The 6,000-nt window shown below is 41.6% G+C and overlaps 1 protein-coding gene across 5 annotated transcripts in view; it reads right to left on the reverse strand.

Annotated features, from left to right (window-relative positions):
- Nucleotides 1–5,340, reverse strand: part of PLA2G6 (phospholipase A2 group VI) — a 50,206-nt gene extending 44,866 nt beyond the window's left edge. For 2 of the 5 annotated variants that reach the window (XM_074271708.1, XM_074271701.1), the window contains exon 1: nucleotides 5,237–5,321. The gene's annotated coding sequence lies outside the window, so the exon portion shown is untranslated. Of the gene's footprint in view, nucleotides 1–5,236 lie in introns of all 5 variants that reach the window. The other 3 variants (XM_074271720.1, XM_074271716.1, XM_074271702.1) reach the window with 3 other exon arrangements.
- Between the last annotated feature and the right edge of the window lie 660 nt (nucleotides 5,341–6,000).

The following is a 6,000-nucleotide window of genomic DNA, read 5'->3' on the forward strand; positions in this document are numbered from 1 at the left end:
AAGAGGGTTTGGGTTGATAATAAGGAGGGAGGGGAGTGAAAAGGACAAAATGGGGCAAGTTTGAAGCTGGAAAAACTTCTTGGCTAATGGAATTGTCCAGAGGTGAAGGGCCTGTCTCAGGAGGTTTGAGCTCCCAGGTAAGCAAGTGAATTGCCATTTTTAGGGGGTGTGGTAAGAGGGGATTCTCTTTGGGGGAAGAGTTGACCTACACAACCTCTGAGGTTCTGTGTAACACTGAGACTCTGGGAAAGAGTGAAGAAGAGAGAATGGCAAAGAGAAAGATTTGGGATGGAGTTAATCTGATGAAATGAACTTTTGTTGAGAATGCAGAAGATAAAACAGACTGAATGAGACAAAGTGAGGCTCAAGTTGAGATGTGACTTATAAGAATGGAATGTAAGGAAAGGTTTGGAGGTGCTAAGGAAAAGCAAGGCCAGTGTGATGTGACAGTGGGGGTCTGGAGGGAAAGAAGTGAGATGAGAGTGAAAAGGTAAGAGAGAGGGAGGAGAGTTTGGGAGAGACCCTGAAGAGGAGCTGCAGAGATGGTGAGAGAAGGCTGGTGGACATGAGCTAGATTAGAATGAGAAGAAGGTAAGGAGATGTGATGAGTGTGCCAGCATGAGAATTACTATGTAGTAAAAAGCAGGGCTGGAGAGAATGGCAATGTAGATGAGAGTGCCTTGGACACTCACACACACGGAGACGTGTATCTACATGCATGTGTGTGTGAATTATCTACATGCACATCTATGTCATTCTGGTCTCCTATTTGGCAAGGTTCTTGAGAATTTAATGGCTTCTTTCTTTACTCATGTACTTAGCCAGGGCCTGACACTTGGTAAGCATTTAATGGCAGCCTGATATGTTTCTCCTCTCCTCCGGCTCCATTCCCAAAAAAAGAAAAAGAAAAAAAAAAAACAAAAAACCATGGAAGCTTTTTGAGGAGAGGGACTATTTTTCTTAAGTCTCTGGCTCATTAAAGTCTTGCTCAAGACCTGACATATTTGAAGTATTTAATAAATACTTGCTATAGGTGAAGTCAAAATGGTGGAGAAAAGGTGCCACTCACCTGAACATTCCCCAAAATCCTTCTAAACACCTTTAAATAATGCCCCCCCCAAAAAAATCCTGGAGCATCAGAACTCAGAAAAGAATAGGATGAAATAATCTAGTCAAAGACAACTTAGAAAGTTGTCAGGAAAGGTCTATTGCAGGGTTGAGAGTGGAGCACAGTCCAGTGAAAACTGCAGCAGCACAATCCCAGCTCCAGAAACCAGGGGCAGGCCTGGCTGGTACTAAATCCACTGTGATAGTGGCTGCTTCTGGAGCTCTCAGCCCACAGAAGGTAAGGGGGTCGAACAACTGGTCAGAAAGAGATGATAAGTGTCTCTCTGCTAGCACTGAGGCAAAACTCTATAGCTATGTACATTCTCAGATCTGGGCAGGAGCAGAGTGAGAGCATCATCAGAACTTCCTATCATAGCAAAGCAGGGCAGAAAAAGTGTCTGTGGTCACTTACAACCAGAGCACAGGCCAGAGAGTAGTAAACACAAGTTAGATCATATCACCTGGGAAGAACTGAAAAATTAAAGGTTCCTAGAAATATTTCTGAAAAGAGCTGCACAAACCCCTTGAAAGCAGAGTCCTACTTTAACAATGAGTTAAAAATCAATAGACTAGGGAATGAGCAACAGAGAAAAAGTCTGACCATTGAAAGTTATTATGCGACAAAGACGATCAAAATGCACCTTCGGAAGAAGAAAACAAAGTCAAAGTTCCTGCATTCCAAGCCTCCAAGAAAAAGAGGAATTGGCCTCAGACCACAGAAGAGCTCAAAAAGGATTTTGAAAATCAAGTAAAGTAGATGAAAATCTGGGAAGAGAAATGAAAGTGATATAAGGAAATCATGGAAAAGAGTCAACAGCTTGGTAAAAGAGACACAAAAAATATGGAAGAAAATAACATCTTGAGAATAAGGAGGATTGGCCAAGTGGAAAAGCACAAAAATTCATTGACAAAAAAAACAAAACAAAACAAAAAAAAAACCTTAAAAATTAGAACTGGCCAAATGTAAAAAAGGAAGTACACAAGCTCACTAAAGAAAATAATGCCTTAGAAATTAGAACTGAGTAGGGGTAGCTAGGTGGTACAGTGGATAGAGTACTAGCCTTGAAATCAGGAAGGACAAGTTTAAATCTGACCTCAGATACTTAACACCTCCCAGCAGTGTGACCACGGACAAATCACTTAACCCCAATTGCCTCAGCCAAATATACATATAATATGTATTATATATACATATATATACATATATATTATATATGTATTAAATGTATACATATCTATCTATGTATATATATAGAGAGAGAATTAAGCAAACAGAAGCTAATTATTTTATGAGAAATCAAGAAATAAAACAAAACCAAGAAAAGACAATGTAAAGGGCTAGAACTGAGCAATGCACTTGGATAATGAAGCACGTAAGACTAATTGCCAATTGGACAGTTCCCTATTAACTTGTTTGAAGGTTGACCCTCCCCAGATGTTCTGTGCTGACTTGATTGGTGGGACAAAGAGGGGGAAGTACCTCGTGTGGGAGGAGTAGGAGGAGGAAGAGAAATTGAGACGAGATGCTGAGTCAGTCTCTCAAGGCATTTGAGGGAGGAAGGTGTGTGCAAGGTTGCTAGACATAACCCCCTGACCTTGACCATAAAAGATCTAGAATAAAGACGTTTAGTGATCCTGACTCCAGATGATTTCTGGGAAGATAGAGTTCCAGCAAGACATTGTGAAATACCTCATTGGAAAAATAAATGAAATGGTAAATAGATCAGGAGAGATAATTATAAATTATTGGGTTATATGAAAGCCATTATCATAAAAAGGACCTAGATATCATCTTTCAGGACATTTTAAAGGAAAACTGCTCTGATATTTGGGTAAAATAGAATTGGAAAGAATCCATTAAACACCTCCTGAAAGAGATCACAAAATGAAAACCACTAAGAATAACACAGTCAAATTCCAGAGCTTCCAGGACAAGGAGAAAATGCTGCAAGCAGGCTGAAAGAAACAATTCAAGTCATGGAGCTGTAACACCAGATTTAGTAGCTTCTTCATTACTGGATTGGAGAGTTTGGAATATGATATTCCAAGGAGTAAAGGAGTTAAGATCACAACCAAGAATCATCTACCAAACAAAAATGAGTAGTATTCTTCGAGAGGAAAAAAATGAATACTCAATGAAATAGAGGACTTTTAAGCATTCTTGATGAACAGACCAGAGCTGAATAGAAAATAAGACTTTTAAATACAAGGCTTAAGAGAAGCACAAAAAGGTAAACAGGAAAGAGAAATAAGGGGCATAATAAAGTTAAACTATTTCCATTCTTAAATGAGATGATGATACTTGTAACTCATAAGAACATTCTTACTCTTAGGACATTCAGAAGGAGCTAATAAAAAGCAGGGGGCATAGATAGGCATTGAACATGAAGGGATGATATCTAAAAAAGTAAAAGGTGATAAAGGAATCCACTGGGAGAAAAAAAAAAAGGAAAAGTAGAATGGGGAAATTATCTTACAAAAAAAATTTATAGTGGAGGGGGAAATAGGGAAGGTAAAAGGGAATGAGTGAATCTTAGTTTCTTCGGAATTGGCTCAGAAGAAATAACATATATTCCCAATTGGGTATAGAAGTCTATCTTATCCTATGGGAAAGTAAGAGGGGAAGGGGATAAGAAAAGAGAGGGGGGAGGTGATAGGAGGGCAGATTGGGAGAAGCAAAACACTTTGAGTAGGGACTGTGAGAGGAGAGAGAGAACAAACACCTGGGAAAATTGAATGAAGGGAAATGTGAAAACAATTTTTGAATCAAGTTTCTCTGAGACCCCACTTCTTAACATATAGAAAACTAAGGCAAATTTTAAAAAAGCAGAGCCATTCCCCAATTGATAAATGATCAAAACATATAGTTTTCAGATTAAGTAATCAGTTATAGCTATATGAAAAAAAAAAATCCTCTCACTATTGATTGGAGAAATGCAAATTAAAACGATTCTGAAGTACTATCATATCTATTAGCTCCGTTAAGAGGACAGAAATGAAAGATGACAAATGTTGTAGGCCGGGATGTGAGAAAAATAAGGTATGAATGCACTGTGGGTGGGATTTGTGACCTGATTCAAGCATTCTGTAGAACACCCAAACTATGGCTATAAAACCCTTGGATGCCAATACTACTACTAGGTCTGTATCCATAAAGAGATTAAAAAAAAAAAAAAAAAAGGACCTATATGTACAAAAATATTAATAAACTATTTTCTGGTAGCAAAAAAAATGGAAAACGAGGGGATGCCCATCAAGGGGGAGTGTCTGAATAAACTGGGATTATGACGTGATACTAGTGTTATAAGAAATAATGAGCAGGATGCTCTCAGAAAAACCCGGGAAAGACTTGACAGAAGGTGATACAAAGTTTAAAGTATTGTAAACAAAGTAACCTTGTAAGACGACGCGCTGAGAGATTTTTTTTTATAAGAATAGCTCCAACACAACTCCGGGGGACTTTTGAAAATTCATCCCCAGAGGAAGAGCTGCTAAGGTCTGAATACCGATTACAGCATGTTTTCGATTTTTACTTTATTTTTCGAGTTTTTTGGTCTCTGTCTCTAATATGGGAATGTTTTGCACGAGTATAACCTTGCCTTCTCAATGAGGGCAGTGAGGTGAGAGGGAGAGAATTTGGAATTCAAGTGTTTGTAAAACAAATGTAAAAAACTTTTCACGTGTAAATGGGAAAATGAAATATTAAATAAAAACAAAAATAAATAAATGCTTGTTCATTGAATGTCCACGTACAAATAAATAAGAATCGAAGTTCTTGGAAGGCGGGACCTGTTCCTGGCACATAATAGGTATTAAATAAATACTTGTTGACTGGTGGAAAGACGGGGGGGGGGGGGAGGGGGGGGCTGAAACTGGGGGATGGTGGGGGAGGGGAAACGGGAGAGGGAGGAGGAGGGGGAGGGGGACAGGAGAGGCAGAATGTGGGGAGAAGAGGGATGGAGATAGAAACTAGAAGGGGAAAGAAAGGAAGGAGAGGGAAAAACGGACAGAGGGGCGGGACGCGAGCGACTTAAGGACGCGGGCTGGGCTTGGGCTGGCCGGTTCCACCCTCCCAGGGCTCTGTAGCTGCGGGTAGGGGCGGGAAGGTCGGGCCAGGGCCTAAACTCACCTCCTCCCAGGCTCAGGACCTCTCACTTCCGCAAACAAAACGAGCTCCCTCTCACGTGACGGGTCCGCGCCTTCCTCAGCCAATCAGAACAGCCTCCTCACCGCCACGCCTCCCCCTCGGCCGATCCGGAAGCTCTGAGTTTTGAGCTCGAGCACCCGAGGGAGGACGGACCGGAAACGGGAGGAAGACCGGAAAAGGGCGGGCTGGAGTCTTTTTTATTTTTTGTAACCGCCCAATCAGAGGGCGCGGGGAGGGAGGAGACGAAGCAGGCGGTGTCCGGAAAAGGGGCGGCCATGTCAGTGCAGGGCGGAAGAGGCGGGGATAAGAACTTGGAAATCGACTTGTTGATGGGGGGCAAAAGAGGTATCCCTCTTAAAGAGACAGGATGCCCCTTGTGACTCTCCTGCTCCCCGAAACTAGACAATCCTGCAAGACTAAAAGGAGCTGGAAGGAAAGAGCTGGGCTGGTGGAGTGAAAAAGTTTCTGATGGAAGCATAGATTTCAAGCGGGGAGGTCATTTTACAAACGGGGAAACTGAGGCACAGAGCAGTTTGACCGACTAGAATTAGATTATTTCAGCAGAGCATCTGACAGGTTGGAAAAGTGTAGACCGGATTTCATCTCTGACAGAGCTGGAAGGGTTTCCGAGGACATCTAGCCCAATCCCCTGCCTTACAGAGAGGGAAACAGGTCCACGGAGGGAAGTGACTTGTCCAAAGTCCAGTGGATAATAAATAGCAGAACCAAGATTCAAATCCGGGGGT

The sequence above is a fragment of the Sminthopsis crassicaudata genome, chromosome 5 (genome assembly GCF_048593235.1).
Source record: "Sminthopsis crassicaudata isolate SCR6 chromosome 5, ASM4859323v1, whole genome shotgun sequence".
In the NCBI taxonomy this organism is placed as follows: Eukaryota; Metazoa; Chordata; class Mammalia; order Dasyuromorphia; family Dasyuridae; genus Sminthopsis; species Sminthopsis crassicaudata.